Source organism: Siphateles boraxobius, unplaced genomic scaffold, assembly GCF_051911475.1.
Source record: "Siphateles boraxobius isolate OS27281-9 unplaced genomic scaffold, OSU_SipBor_1 15, whole genome shotgun sequence".
NCBI lineage: Eukaryota > Metazoa > Chordata > Actinopteri > Cypriniformes > Leuciscidae > Siphateles > Siphateles boraxobius.
In genome coordinates, this window is record NW_027508755.1 from 2,365,487 (window position 1) to 2,381,544 (window position 16,058).

A 16,058-nucleotide genomic window follows, 5' to 3' on the forward strand; every position below is an offset into this window, starting at 1 on the left:
AAAACTTTTGCACCCTCACTCCTCTTACCACCTCATCAAAAGACATGTCTAAAAGTGAGTATTGTCTTTATAATTCATTTATGCTACAGTGTTTTATTTAAAAAGATTGTTTACACATAAGGAAAAGACGGTATAATTCATTAGTGTTTTAAACATGCTATTGCTGTTATAGCATGCTTTGTTGCTCTTACACATTGTTATATGTTCTATATCAAATGTTTTTGACGTCATATACGTTTCAGAATATATATATATATATATATATATATATATATATATATATATATATATATATATATATATATATATATATATATATATTTCCCCCCAACCAATCACATTTTACTGTAGTTGGCCGCTGGGGGGTTTCCATAAAGGACTTTAAAATAAATGTTTTGTTTTTTATTCAGTTTTAAATCTTACTTAGATTATTTTAGTCAGACATGGTTATATCTGCATAGGCCTATTTAATTATTTAATCTGTATTTTATTCCTTTTCAGTTACTTACTTTTTAAATTTCGGTAGGCTACTTTTTAATTCTTCTTTTACTTTGTCTTTGATTTTAACTTTTAGCACTTTGCATGATAAAATTGTTTAAAATGTAAGCTATAAATATGAATGGCACAATGTGATAACCAAAATATATAAAAGTTAAGTCAAAGCTATTTATATAGCCTAGCGTTTTTCACAATACACATTCTCATAATTTAGTTATACATTCTGACGCTGGGCACCGTCCAGCGTCTTATTTCAGATGGTTCAATATTTATGATATTATGCGCCCCTGAATGGAAAAGAACTGTAAACTTCATCATTGTACTGTAATGAACTGCGTTACTGCCTATAGGATGATTGCATGATTTTTTTCCATTTAAAATAACATGGTCTTTCCTTTTCTCTCTCTCTCTAGAGACAGCAAACACTGCAGGACGACCGGACATCCAAGTAACATGTTAGTGTGGTTTATATTTATTTTTAATGAGAAACATTATAGAGTGCAACAGGCGTTTTCTGGAAGTAAAAACACTTCCGGTAACCAGCGACTGTGAAAAAGGGGGCAGGTACTCTATTGGCTGTATAATGAACAGATGAACTGACAGATATTTTATGTGAACAGGCAAAATCTCTGCATCTGATGGTGACCATGTGTTTTCGCCTATCATAACTGGTTTAACTCATGGCTCCCCCTTTGAGATCAACATGACTTCTGCCAAATCAAATGTACCGGCAAATTGTAAGTGTGATGCATGAGAAACTATTAAAACAGTTTTTCGCCTATGTAATGTATAAAATTAATCTTAATTAAGCAGTCGGAGTTAACTATTTGGGACCAATTTTAAGGAAATTTACATTCTGATCCAACTGCGTCATGTACAAATTTGAAATATTTTTGGTACTATTGAATCAGGTTTTGTAGAATAAGCCATGATGAATTTATCTCATCTGGTGTCATGCTTCTGGATTATTCAGAAATGTAACTATAGCCTTTTATTTTACGACACTTATTTATTTTACTACAGATTTGATCAAAGCCAAATACTGTCCAAAAGGGGCGACTGGGAAAGAAGAGAAACGGGTCAATACAAGGTTAGATTCAATCTTTATATTCTTTCCCCATTTTGCCTTCATTTTCCTTTTCCTGTTTTAATTTTTCAATTTTTATATTCTCAGATCATCAAGGGTTTCTGAAAGCAAACACCAGTCAGTTGGTTGGAAAAATGAAGAACATTGATCCAATCATTGACGATCTTGACTTGCACAATGGATCAGTTGCAAATGTGCGAGCGAATCCAACACGCCGGATGAAGATGAGGGAACTGGTGGACTGTGTGATGAAGATGAGGGAACTGCTGGACTGTGTGAATTGTGAAAGCATTGCCAAGGACCTGGTCAATGCTTTGTGCAAGCCCATCATCAAAATGTTTTAACATATCGTAAATTTCAATCGTTTGATAAATTATCTAACGATTATACCTAACTATCAACAGTTATATGTGAAACGAGCTCAGTCGCATTAGAGATGGATTCTTGTTTATATTGAACATTGTTATTGAACCACATGTTTAACAGCTCTAGGGTTCTTAAATTGTTTCAAAGCACCCAGTTTCTAAAAAGTTTTTTATCTTCTTTGAATTGTTAAAACAACCAACAACAGCACATGTAGAGCCTGAAAGATGTGCAAAAGTTTTTGGTCCAGAAATGATTTGTCTTGTCTGTTTATAAAGAAGAGGCTGGGCAAAATACTCTTGGAAAACGTCAGAGCTGTGTGTCCACAATGTTCTTTCAGTAGGGAATGGAGTCCTCTCACAGCCGTAGCCATGAGGTCATCGTTAACATTTTTTATCACCTCTTGTTTTTTCAGGTTACACATGGCAATAAATTACTGTAGCCGCTTTAGGACTAAGCTGTAAGCCTCCAAAATGGAGGAGGTCAAAGGGCATGCCTCCTACTATACTGTCGCATCAACAAATGCTAACATTTTAAAGTTCTACATATATATTTTGAGTAGATAACCGATAGTATATTCTCAGTAAAGGGGTTCAGCCTGTATGTTTCCACACTGATTAAGGATAGTTCGGGAGATACAAGAAAAGTAAAAAATGATATACACCTTATACGTGCAATAGATCATAGCTACCGTAGAAAAAGTAAGATCATGCTTTGAATTAAGATGAGTAAAATTAAATATGCTGTGTGATGGACCAAAAAAGGTACATCGCATCTCTGAAAATGTACGGTGGTTTTATAAATGATACAACGTAATCTAAATAAGAGCAATGTAGAGTCCTGGGATTTCTTAAAAACAAAAACAACAACTACAAAAACAAAAAAACATTGTGACAAACTTTGACAACATGTTTCATGCGGCATGGACAAAAATACTGTTTGAAATAATTTGTATAAGATCTAAGATACCAAAGTACAGTTTTTGCTTTATTTTTTGAACAGACGCTTTAGTAAAAATAATACCTTAGGTTAAATTTATGTAAAATCATTTATATCATACAGAAGTCTTCTAAGAAGATAAATAGAAGATACGATTTTAATAAAACGTTAAAGCTTTGATTTAAACAGTCTTTTAATTTTAAAAGATCTAATTTAAACTTTTAATATTTCAAATGAATTTAGTATGAATAAAACTCTGGAAAGCAGACTAACTTTACATATGCTATGACATTGGCACATCCCAGAGGCTCATCTGTCCTGTAACTCCTCTCGTCTCTGTGAGGGGGTCATGCATTCATTTCACCCTGTAGTTTATCACTGAAGGAATAAAAAAGGAATAAAATTTTGTTTATGACTTTGGACTGTTTTTATCATTGCATAAAGAACTACATCTTCAGCACTGTGGAAATGTAAGGTATTTTTATATTTATATACTTTTTTATTTATATATAAATTCATTTAGCTAAAACTATGTTTAAATAGTTTGAATTCATTTTAGTAACATACTTGTTAATATTCATTGAGTTATATACTTTATTTATAATCATTTAATTTAAAAATAGAGATTGGTTAATTTTATGGAGCCGGGTTAGTGTGTGTGTGTGAGACTAAAACAGTATGTAAAAAACAATGTAAAACTGCCTTTTTCTGTGATGGTCGTGTTTAGGTGTACGGGATACAGTACAAAAATCATTATGGCTATGACTATATTAATAAACATTATACTTTAGAGCACCATTAAACAAAATCATTAAAAAGATAAATAGAAGATACGACTGTATTACAACGTTTTATTAAGACTTTAAATAATTCATTGAATTGAATTTAAATCTTCTTTTATTTTTCTCACTGTCCCCAGCAATGCGGAGGGTCTCATGTAACACACACTGACACACACACACACACACACACACACACACACACACACACACACACACACACACACACACACACACACACACACACACACACACACACACACACACACGCACACACGCACACAGACACCCATTCCTCCTCCACTCTAAATCACAGAGTTTCAAAACGCCGGTGTGGGAGAAAAATACTTTGGGATATTTTGTATCAAAACTTTAAACTTATTGCATCTTTATAAATACATTCATACGTTATATGGACAATGATGTGATGGGATTTACTTCTTCAATTCTCTGAATATGTAAGATGATTTTCTTTATTTTGTGTTCATCTAAAACAAAACTAATTGGTGCACTGTGTTTCAGTGAATTTAGAAAAGATGGTTAATTTTAAAATGAACGATATAATCATATCATTTATATACTTTTAAAGAACAGAATGTATTTCAACTCTACTTAGGGTGAAGATAATATATTTGTAAATGACTAAATGTAAATGTTATAACCGTTTCATATATACTTGTAAAGAACAGAACGTTTTCAACTTTAGTTAGTGTGAAAATATTATATTTGTAAATGACTAAATGTAAATTTTATAAATATTTCATTCATATACTTTTAAAGAACAGAATGTGTTTCAACTTTAGTTACTGGGAGATATTTTCTCACTTCCACCGTCCTCAGCAATCCCCTCTCCTCTGGAATATGGAGGGAGATCCTGCGAAGTCTCGTGTCAAAGTTCAAACATAAAACCTTCACAACTTCCATTAAATCAAACCCTCATACCCACGAGGCCAGACACATGGCGGTAGATTTACTTCTTCAACCCAGGTGAAAATTTATTTATTTATTTTTGTTTTTAAAAGATTTTTTATAATCATTTATATACTTTTTAAAGAACAGAATGTGTTTCAACTTTAGTGTAAGATATTTTTAAATGACTAAATGTACATTTCATTTATATACTTTTAAAGATCAAAGCTTTTTCAACTTTAGTGTAAGATATTTGTAAATGACTAAAATTTATAACCATTTTAAAGGAGCAGCATGCTTTTCAACTTTAGTTTGTGAGATATGTAGCATTATTAGAAAATCTCTTTTTCTCACTATCCCCATTTATATAGCGTGCTCAGGAATGCCAGGATATCGGATGTCACGCACACACTCACAGACAGACGCACACACACACAGTGCGGAGACTGTCAGATGCAAAAGGAGAGAATCACTCGGAGGAACTTTTTTTCACCATAGTGAAACGGTAAGATGATTTTACTTTTTGGACACCCCCATGTTTTATTCTAATCTATATGCGACATTAAAACAATTATTTTCTCACTAACCCCGACACGGCTGGCATGGAGGGGATTTCCCACAGCAAGAAGTTATTTCCCCCCCGGGGTCAATAGGCCAATATCAATGGGGCAAAGACAACTGGCAACTTGACGTATAATACAAAGGTCAATAGGGCAAAGACAACTGTCAACTTGATCGATCGATAGGTCAAAGGTTAATCCCTACATTAAAGGACCTCCGGAACATCCTCCGGAATGTCAAAGGTTAATCCCTACATTAAAGGACCTCCGGAACATCCTCCGGAAGGTCAAAGGTTAGCCCCGCCCACCTGTCAATCATAGGGTCATAAATCATTTTGACATAAGCCGAATCGTATTACTACTTAACCAGTCCACAAAATTAATGTATCAGCCTACTGCTTAATTCTGAAAAAAACAGAGATTGTAATTATTATGGAAGCAGAATAGTCTCAATTATAATTCACGCAAAAAAAACATCATTCACACATGCGTAGACAATTTCACATGCATGAAACCTAATTCATGTACACACAAAAAAATTCACGTGCGTGAAAAAAATTTATATTCACAAAAAGCAATTCACATGTGCAAAATAAAATTATATATTCATAAAATACATTTCACAAATGCAAAACACAATTCGTAGATATACAACTGTGCACAAAAACCTTTGAATGTTTAAAATGTACGAGTATCGCCTTGGATGTGTGTGTGTGTGTGTGTTTTTGAGACTTTCCTGGCAGCACTCTCCTCCTACACAGAGCAGTCATACTCTTTAGCCAATCAGAATTAAGCTTATCAATCGACCAATCAGTATCACGTGAGGGCGGGCCTTCCTGCATGTTACGTCATCAGCTTTCAACTACAGTAGAGCCTGGACTCGTTCATAAGCAGAGGTATGTTTGATCGGTTAATTTCTGTGTTCACTGAAGTTAAATAAGTTCGAGATTAGTTGAAGCAATAGTTTATTAACTGCTGTTTAGTCCACATGTGAACATAAACATTTATTTTTAGTATTGATGGATTTTCATGTCCTCCACCACACATTCAACTTATGATAATGTAGTCTATTTAATGACGTGCACAGAAGACATCTGTTTTGTTTTAAGCTGCCATATTATGTAGTTTTATTGTTTCAGATTTCCGAGACGGATGATGTATAAAGTTGCAGACAACCAGTACTGTGATCTTACCATTCCTACTGTAATTCTTTAAAAACAGTTATGTTGCAAGTCATCCATTTTGACAGTTGTTTCAACAAGAGGTTGTTATGCATTATTGAATGTTCTTGTCAGAATAAAAAGGTTCAAAGACATAGTTACATGTGATGTAAAAATTTTATTAATTTGAAAGTTTTGTCTTTAAAAAACCCAAGAGTTTTATTTTGTTTATGAAGAAATGTCGATTACTTAAAAGAAGTTTTATCAAGATAAACTTTTTTCTCTTTAAGAAATCATTCTGCACTGTTAGATAGCATTATGTAGTTTCATAAGACCTGGAAAACCAGTTTTAACTGCTGATGTTAATCTGCTAGATATTTCTTCACACCATGGCGAAACTAAATAGCCTGGGAAAACCCAGACGAACTTCCGTCAAATTTAGATTTGCTCTGCAAGTTAGTCTGGCGAAGAGCCCATTCAAGCTCATTTCCAATCTCTCCAAATCGAGGCACCAATCACAAACATTGAGGCGGGCTTTACAAGATGACGATTGATCTGATTGGTTTTAAGGTCTATGCAATTGCTTACAGAGGCATTTGAGCGACGTCCGTTGGTGATGCCCCTTTGGAAATAAGCTGTGAATGAACCTTCCCCAGACCCTAAAGTTACGACTGAGTAGGGTCTGGTTTTAACCAGGCTAGAAACTAACCAATCCACACAATTAATGTAATGCATAGCTGATATAAAAAACTGGATGACTAGTAAAATCCTACTGCTTAATTCTGAAAAAAAACAGAGATTGTAATTATTATGGAAGCAGAATAGTCTCAATTATAATTCACGCAAAAAACATCATTCACACATGCGTAGACAATTTCACATGCATGAAACCTAATTCACGTACACACAAAAAAAAATTCACGTGCGTGAAAAAAAATTATATTCACAAAAACCAATTCATATGCGCAAAATAAAATTATATATTCATAAAATACATTTCACAAATGCAAAACACAATTCGTAGATATACAACTGTGCACAAAAACCTTGTTTAAAATGTATGAGTATCGCCTTGGATGCGTGTGTGTGTATTTTTGAGACTTTCCGGGCAGCACTCTCCTCCTACACAGACCAGTCATACTCTTTAGCCAATCAGATTTAAGCTTATCAATCGGCCAATCAGTATCACGTGAGGGCGGGCCTTCCTGCATGTTACGTCATCAGCTTTCGACTACAGCAGAGCCTGGACTAGTTCATAAGCAGAGGTATGTTTGATTGGTTCATTTCTGTGTGTTTACTGAAGTTAAATAAGTCCGAGATTAGTTGAAGCAATAGTTTATTAACTACTGTTTAGTCCACATGTGAACATAAACATTTATTTTTAGTATTGATGGATTTTCATGTCCTCCACCACACATTCAACTTATGATAATGTAGTCTATTTAATGACGTGCACAGAAGACATCTGTTTTGTTTTAAGCTGCCATATTATGTAGTTTTATTGTTTCAGATTTCCGAGACGGATGATGTATAAAGTTGCAGACAACCAGTACTGTGATCTTACCATTCCTACTGTAATTCTTTAAAAACAGTTATGTTGCAAGTCATCCATTTTGACAGTTGTTTCAACAAGAGGTTGTTATGCATTATTGAATGTTCTTGTCAGAATAAAAAGGTTCAAAGACATAGTTACATGTGATGTAAAAATTTTATTAATTTGAAAGTTTTGTCTTTAAAAAACCCAAGAGTTTTATTTTGTTTATGAAGAAATGTCGATTACTTAAAAGAAGTTTTATCAAGATAAACTTTTTTCTCTTTAAGAAATCATTCTGCACTGTTAGATAGCATTATGTAGTTTCATAAGACCTGGAAAACCAGTTTTAACTGCTGATGTTAATCTGCTAGATATTTCTTCACACCATGGCGAAACTAAATAGCCTGGGAAAACCCAGACGAACTTCCGTCAAATTTAGATTTGCTCTGCAAGTTAGTCTGGCGAAGAGCCCATTCAAGCTCATTTCCAATCTCTCCAAATCGAGGCACCAATCACAAACATTGAGGCGGGCTTTACAAGATGACGATTGATCTGATTGGTTTTAAGGTCTATGCAATTGCTTACAGAGGCATTTGAGCGACGTCCGTTGGTGATGCCCCTTTGGAAATAAGCTGTGAATGAACCTTCCCCAGACCCTAAAGTTACGACTGAGTAGGGTCTGGTTTTAACCAGGCTAGAAACTAACCAATCCACACAATTAATGTAATGCATAGCTGATATAAAAAACTGGATGACTAGTAAAATCCTACTGCTTAATTCTGAAAAAAAACAGAGATTGTAATTATTATGGAAGCAGAATAGTCTCAATTATAATTCACGCAAAAAACATCATTCACACATGCGTAGACAATTTCACATGCATGAAACCTAATTCACGTACACACAAAAAAAAATTCACGTGCGTGAAAAAAAATTATATTCACAAAAACCAATTCATATGCGCAAAATAAAATTATATATTCATAAAATACATTTCACAAATGCAAAACACAATTCGTAGATATACAACTGTGCACAAAAACCTTGTTTAAAATGTACGAGTATCGCCTTGGATGCGTGTGTGTGTATTTTTGAGACTTTCCGGGCAGCACTCTCCTCCTACACAGACCAGTCATACTCTTTAGCCAATCAGATTTAAGCTTATCAATCGGCCAATCAGTATCACGTGAGGGCGGGCCTTCCTGCATGTTACGTCATCAGCTTTCGACTACAGCAGAGCCTGGACTAGTTCATAAGCAGAGGTATGTTTGATTGGTTCATTTCTGTGTGTTTACTGAAGTTAAATAAGTCCGAGATTAGTTGAAGCAATAGTTTATTAACTACTGTTTAGTCCACATGTGAACATAAACATTTATTTTTAGTATTGATGGATTTTCATGTCCTCCACCACACATTCAACTTATGATAATGTAGTCTATTTAATGACGTGCACAGAAGACATCTATTTTGTTTTAAGCTGCCATATTATGTAGTTTTATTGTTTCAGATTTCCGAGACGGATGATGTATAAAGTTGCAGACAACCAGTACTGTGATCTTACCATTCCTACTGTTATTCTTTCAAAACAGTAATGTTGCAAGCCATCCATTTTGACAGTTGTTTCAACAAGAGGTTGCTATGCATTATTAAATGTTCTTGTCAGAATAAAAAGATTCAAAGACATAGTTACATGTGATGTAAACGTTTTATTAATTTGAAAGTTTCTAAATCAAAATTGGGAATAAAATATATATAAAATTACTTGATCATGATTAATGTTCCTGTTATATATGAAGATCTTCCAGTGTTGTGAGATCCAGTCAGAGTCTTCTTTGCTTTTAAAGTATATAAGTGCAATACATCAAGTGAAAAGTTAACAAATGAATTGTGTTCAATCCAGTCATCAGACCTCTCTGTTAGGACATATCAGATTTTGGTCTGATATTTAAAATAATAAAAACCTATAGTACAAGAGCTGCAGACAGAGGATTTGGGAGATTAAGTGATGGTACTTGAATAGAGTTTACTGAGTAATCTTAGTTACATGATCTTAAGTGCCTCTCTATGATAAGTATACATTTTTCTGATCAGCATAAAACAGATTTGCCCGTTTTACTAGGCAAAGTAAAAGTAATAGTTCACAACATTGTCCTGTGACACTAAAAACCTTGAGATGACAATACAGCACAAAACATAAGGAAATTAATGTTGAATACAGAATGTTCATGAATGTACCTAACCATGAGCAATATATTTGTTGCTGTGTTTGTTAATCTTTGTCAACGTTAGTTAAAAATACAGCTGTTCATTATTAGTTCACAGTGCATTGACTAATGTTAGCAAGATTTTAATGAAGTAATAGTAAATTCAAATTAACAAAAAATAACAAACGCTGTGTAGGGAGAGCGGGGTATGTTGTCACACGTTTCACACTGTCTAACATTTACTGAGCACCATACATCACAATGGTATGAATGTCATACCAAATGAACTGACTAATCAGACTCATCTGTCACAATTCTGGCACACATAAATTGCCTGGCCGGAGGTGCAAGCATCATGGGCCTCAATCAATTGTTGCATTTTACACATTTTACCCAGGTCTCCTTTGGACGACTGTTTGAAAATGGCTCTACACAGACGAGGCAGAAGCACTCTTCATCATCTGATGATGACTCTTGTATGATTTTTCTTCTTTTAGCGGCCTTGTTCTTTGTTGGTCCAGATTTTGGCCCTTGCTTCCCTTTCTTTTGGAACAGCTTTTTGCTAGATTTAGCCTTATTCTTTTCTATTTCTAGTTGCTGCTTCACTGGCGTGTCAGTAAGACTTTCTGATTTGCGTAGTTTTCTTCCTTTGCTGGCTGCTTTTCTGGGGCCAGCTTTTGGATATGGCCGGATGTCTTCTGGAGAAGGTAGGCCGCTGTCAGCAATAGCATTGCTGGGTAAGGGTGAGCTGGTGATAGCAGAAGCATAACTGGGCCTGCTAGGCAGGCCAGGGTTGGTGCTGGGGCCTGGCAGAGTAGAGTTATTGTTGGGGCCTGGCAGAGCAGAGTTGGTGTTGGGGCCTGACAGAGCAGAGTTGGTGCTGGGGCCTGGGAGAACAGAGATAGTGCTGGAGCCTTGCAGAGCAGAGTTGATGCTGGGGCCTGGCAGAGCAGAGTTGGTGGTGGGGCCTGGCAGAGCAGAGTTGGTGGTGGGGCCTGACAGAGCAGAGTTAGTGCTGGGGCCTGGCAGAACAGAGATAGTGCTGGAGCCTCGCAGAGCAGAGTTGATGCTTGGGCCTGGCAGAGCAGAGTTGGTGGTGGGGCCTGGCAGAGCAGAGTTGGTGGTGGGGCCTGGCAGAACAGAGATAGTGCTGGAGCCTTGCAGAGCAGAGTTGGTGGTGGGGCATGGCAGAGCAGAGTTGGTGCTGGGGCCTGGCAGAGCAGAGTTGGTGGTGGGGCCTGGCAGAGCAGAGTTGGTGGTGGGGCCTGGCAGAGCAGAGTTGGTGGTGGGGCCTGGCAGAACAGAGATAGTGCTGGAGCCTTGCAGAGCAGAGTTGGTGGTGGGGCATGGCAGAGCAGAGTTGGTTCTGGGGCCTGGCAGAGCAGAGTTGGTGGTGGGGGCTGGCAGAGAAGAGTTGGTGCTGGGGCCTGGCAGAGCAGAGTTGGTGGTGGGGCCTGGCAGAGCAGAGTTGGTGCTTGGGCCTGGCAGAGCAGAGTTGGTGGTGGGGCCTGGCAGAGCAGAGTTGGTGCTGGGGCCTGGCAGAGCAGAGTTGGTGCTGGGGCCTGGCAGAGCATCAAGTGCATACAAATGCATATCTGTCTGTTATAATGTGATTTCACCGGAATGGATAGTCTCCGCAACGGCGATAGATTGAAGCGCGCGTCCGACTGCGCGAGTCACAAGAGAACTGTATCCATCCAACTGATAGCAGCGGCAAATAGCGCTCAGCTTGATTTAAAAAACAACACATTTTAGCGCTAGATCTCTTATTTAATAACGAAATAAATTAATGCTCTGCTAGGAGATGTTTTATTTATTAGCCTACATCCGTGCCTCAATATTTTAAAAAGTGGTGGGGGACATTATCGATCCTGAGAAAAAGTGGTGGGACTGGGACACGACTTCACTGAATCTAAGCAAATCAGACTAACCAGATGTGACCAGTAGTGGTGGCTTTCTTTTTTCTTTTTTTTTTCAAAAAATACCTATCCTAGCAGAAGAAGAAAAAAATAGTGAGTGACATGATTCACAGGAAATGACACCAATAAGCAGTTTGCCGCCAGAATGTATAGAACAAAGGTATGTTCTCTTTTCGATTTTTCATATTATTATACATGAATATCAGTCACATGACCTCTTACGTCATCCGCTCTTTTTCCAGTTGACTGCCGCCATCTTGAGTACCTGCCGGGTACTGTCTACAATACTGACGGCATTAGCTAGGAAGCAGATTATCTCTGTTTGTTTCACTTTATACATAACCAACTTTGTTTATGTAAACCCTGTGTGTATTTGACAGTATTCGCGCAATAAGACTAGAAAGATAACTTAGTTCAGTAACCTGTCGCTGTTGTTAGACAGGCTTGGTGCGCGTGCAAAGCGGTGTACGCGCTCAGAAAAGCGCTCGTTAGAACCGCGCATCAACACGTGAATGACTTGTTAGCACATGCGAATAATGAACTTATATGAACTGCATTGTCCCCTTCCTTTGCGTTAACATTTGATGTGAATATACGTAGCGTTGTAGCCTATGCTGAGACGGAGGCGCCAGAACTGCAACTGATAGAATGCACGATACTACGACATTTCTTCAAAAGCAGAAGGTGGATATGTTTTAATCCACGATCATAAATCGTGATATCGCACAGCCCTAAGATAGCGTAAGCTCATTATCATTTACATCCACTCACCACAGACAACATGAACACTGCACAGAGAGTTTGCACACACAAACCACTGTTATAACATAAAAGCAAGCCGCTGCATGCATGGTTGGGCATGATATGATTGAAGGATTTTGACTGCGCGCAAAGTGCAATAATAATTCCTAAAAAGATGACATCAGTTAATCGCGATCTCACATCTCTGTTAATATCAATTAAGCTGACGGCACAATGAATCTTTCATAATATATATACACTTCGTTTGTTACAATTAGAGGATTTGTCAGCATGTAGAGCTCTGAACAAAAAGTCAGTTTTGAGCATAGAGGTTTTGAGCAGTGAGGGGAGTCTATCTTAAATGCTTCTGATTGGCCTTTGCGTTGAAGAAATCAACACGTATGTCTGTGATTGGCTACATCGCTCAACGCTGCAAACGTGTTTTAAAAGGAAACTCTGGCCTGTAAATAGTTTCTATTTTGTTTTAGTTCTTGTTGCTTTTCTGCAAAAATTTATTAGTTTGATATGTTTTATTCATAGATATTTCCAGTTTGCGGGAGTCCCGCGAATCGTTTTATTCTCCCTGCAACGCGCACACACACAGAGAGTGCATTGCCGCTCGCACTCGGCCATCAAATCTAGTCCCGCGCCGCACTCTTTTGCATTGGGAGTGCACATCTCTAGATCAAGGGCCCGGCCCGAGGATAGTGACGGGAAATATCGGCCCGCAAGTTCGGGCTCGGCCTCGGCCAGAGAATAAGCTCTAATTCCTTTGTGACTGATGTATCGATCTTGCCGAATCAGGTACTCAAGATGGCGGAAGACAAGTTTTAGAATTGAGTGACGTCAGTGAGGAGACGTTGGTGACATCATCTGATATTCATGTATACAACTTCTAGCCTTGATTGAATGTGTCAATCCAACCAATGCAACCCTTTAACACTTATTATGAGAATTAAGACAAATACATTTAAAGGTTTTCTTATTATTATTTACATAGCCTAAGTAAGTTTGTCCTAAAGATGACAGTTAGAGCTAGCTATACAGCTAGCTTCTATTCATGAGAAAAAAGCTAATATTAGTATTAATTTGCAACCCTGTAGAGGTAACGGTTGAATCTCCTTCAATCCACTCATAAAGGACTATCTATTATAAATAGCTCAGCTAAATAATTAATAGAATTTGTGTTCCTGAGCATTTGTCACATTATTGACCTGATCTTTAATCAAAAGTAATGTATCTATCCAACCCCTGTAACTTTTCGCAACCCTGTTACTTAAATTTCAACCCTGTTACCATATCATTTTTATTAAAATAATCATAAATTATACTTTTTTTGGCTCACAGGGGCTTGAGCTATTGTCCTTACCGTAGTTTGAAGGATTATATGCATTATGCATTTGAAGAAATACTTGAAAATAAATACTGAAATCAGTCAAAATAAACATTAATAAATTAATAAAACGAAAGAAAAAACTGCATGCTGTTGAGTTTGGTTCATTGAGGCGCGGCACTTCACAAACAAGTTGACGGAAAGGAACCCGAGACGGCAGTCTGTTTGTTTTCTTTATTTTACAAAAGCACAATGTTGTGTTTTATTGCGAGTGTAAACAAATATAAGTAAAAACTCTGCAGTTTCGAATGATGTCCTGTACAAAATAACGGAGAATATATTTATTATTCCATCGCGCCGGCGCCTCACACACAACATATTCCAGCATTTCAATCTTGCCAGCCTGTTCATTATCAAAATAAAATAGTCACATTTTTACACTTTATTTAAATATGCTAATTTAAATAAAGTGTTAAAAACTTTAAAATAAATTTGATGTCACCATGATTGGGATCAGTGTCTGCTTTAGTTGGGCTCATGACCCTTCGGTTTTTAACTTATGTATTTCTCTGGTTGCTTTCTCTGTATATTTGATACACATTTGTCATAAAAATAAATGTTGGAGAAAATGTCAGATGATTTTGATCATTAATTGAAGATGTTTTTGTCATCATATGATGATCTGATTCACTGATGTGTCATTCAAATCTCTGAATATAGTAGCTTAGATTAAAGAGTATGTAGGTGGGATTAAGCTTTATTCAAAATCTTTAATTAATTATAAATTGAATTGTGGTAGCAGTATTATAAAAATCTGCATTTTAAAAAAAATATATATATATATGTTACACAAAACAAGTTTTGAACTGGTCAATTATTTTAGTTGTATAGAGACATCACAAATCAACATATGAATCTCAACAATGGTGACAACCCAAAAAGTTTTTTTTTCATTGTCACCATTGTTGTGATTCATACGCTGATTATTGATGTCTGAGTGAGTCTATATTAGGGCTGGGCGATATATCGCACGATATTGTTATGCGCATCTCGTCAGTAAAGCCGGTTCCTTGATTAGTAGTAAATCGCCTTCATCTGCTTTCAGATGGAGTGGCATTCAACTGACAAGCTGAGTCATATTGCATCAATATCGCGGGTGTATGGCCAGCGATAATTAATGCGATATGGCTCAGCTTGTCAGTTAACTATGGCTCTTTGTACACAGCAAAAAATCCAGTGTTAAATTAACACTCCTGGGAGTGTATATGAGTCCACACTCAAGAGTGTTAAAGTTAATGAGATAATTAAGTGATGATTGAGCATTATTGAAGACACCTGATGTTAACAAGCAGAATCACTGAAGATGAAAATCTAAAATTGTAAGCCACCGTTATGGCGATCATTGGTTGCTTTAGTTGGGCTCATGACCCTTATATTATTAACTTTAGATTTTATTTGGCTGATGTATCTGAGTTATAACTGCCAGATGAACAAAGAAAAAGTGATCTGATGGTGTTTGTTATATTATGACAGTCATCACTTGAACTTTATGATTTTGATTTATGTTGTTGGTTACAGCATAACTGTGATTCTGAATAAATATCCAGAATTTTAGCTAAATAAAATAATAAAAAGGATTTCTTAAAATTTGTTTCTTAAAAAATAAAGCTTTCTTATTAGGCACTCACAGACTTCAAGATTCAGTCTATGAATCTCAACAATGGTGACGAGCAGAATATTCAATTAGGAAAAGTAAATTACATAGAAAATTCAGATCATAAATTATTCATATCGCAATGCATGATGGGAGCCATTAATGAGTTGTGATTGGTGGCAGCCACTGCAACATGCTTTATTATGGTCACCATTGTTGAGATCCACAGGCTGATTATTGATGTCTGTGTTTCTAAATAAATTTATTTGAAAGTGTTTTGATCAGAACAATGTTTATTAAATATTTTGGATTATAAGAAACATACCTATATTCATATATGCTGAAGAATCAAAAAGTTGTTGCCAACAAGGTAAACCT

At 36.4% G+C, this 16,058-nt stretch overlaps 1 long non-coding RNA gene across 1 annotated transcript; it reads left to right on the plus strand.

Annotated features, from left to right (window-relative positions):
• Positions 1-1,150: 1,150 nt before the first annotated feature.
• Positions 1,151-1,754, plus strand: LOC143738561 (uncharacterized). Its single transcript, XR_013203905.1, has 3 exons — positions 1,151-1,235; positions 1,522-1,588; positions 1,673-1,754. It is a non-coding gene; the product is annotated as an uncharacterized LOC143738561 (long non-coding RNA).
• The last annotated feature ends 14,304 nt before the right edge of the window (positions 1,755-16,058 follow it).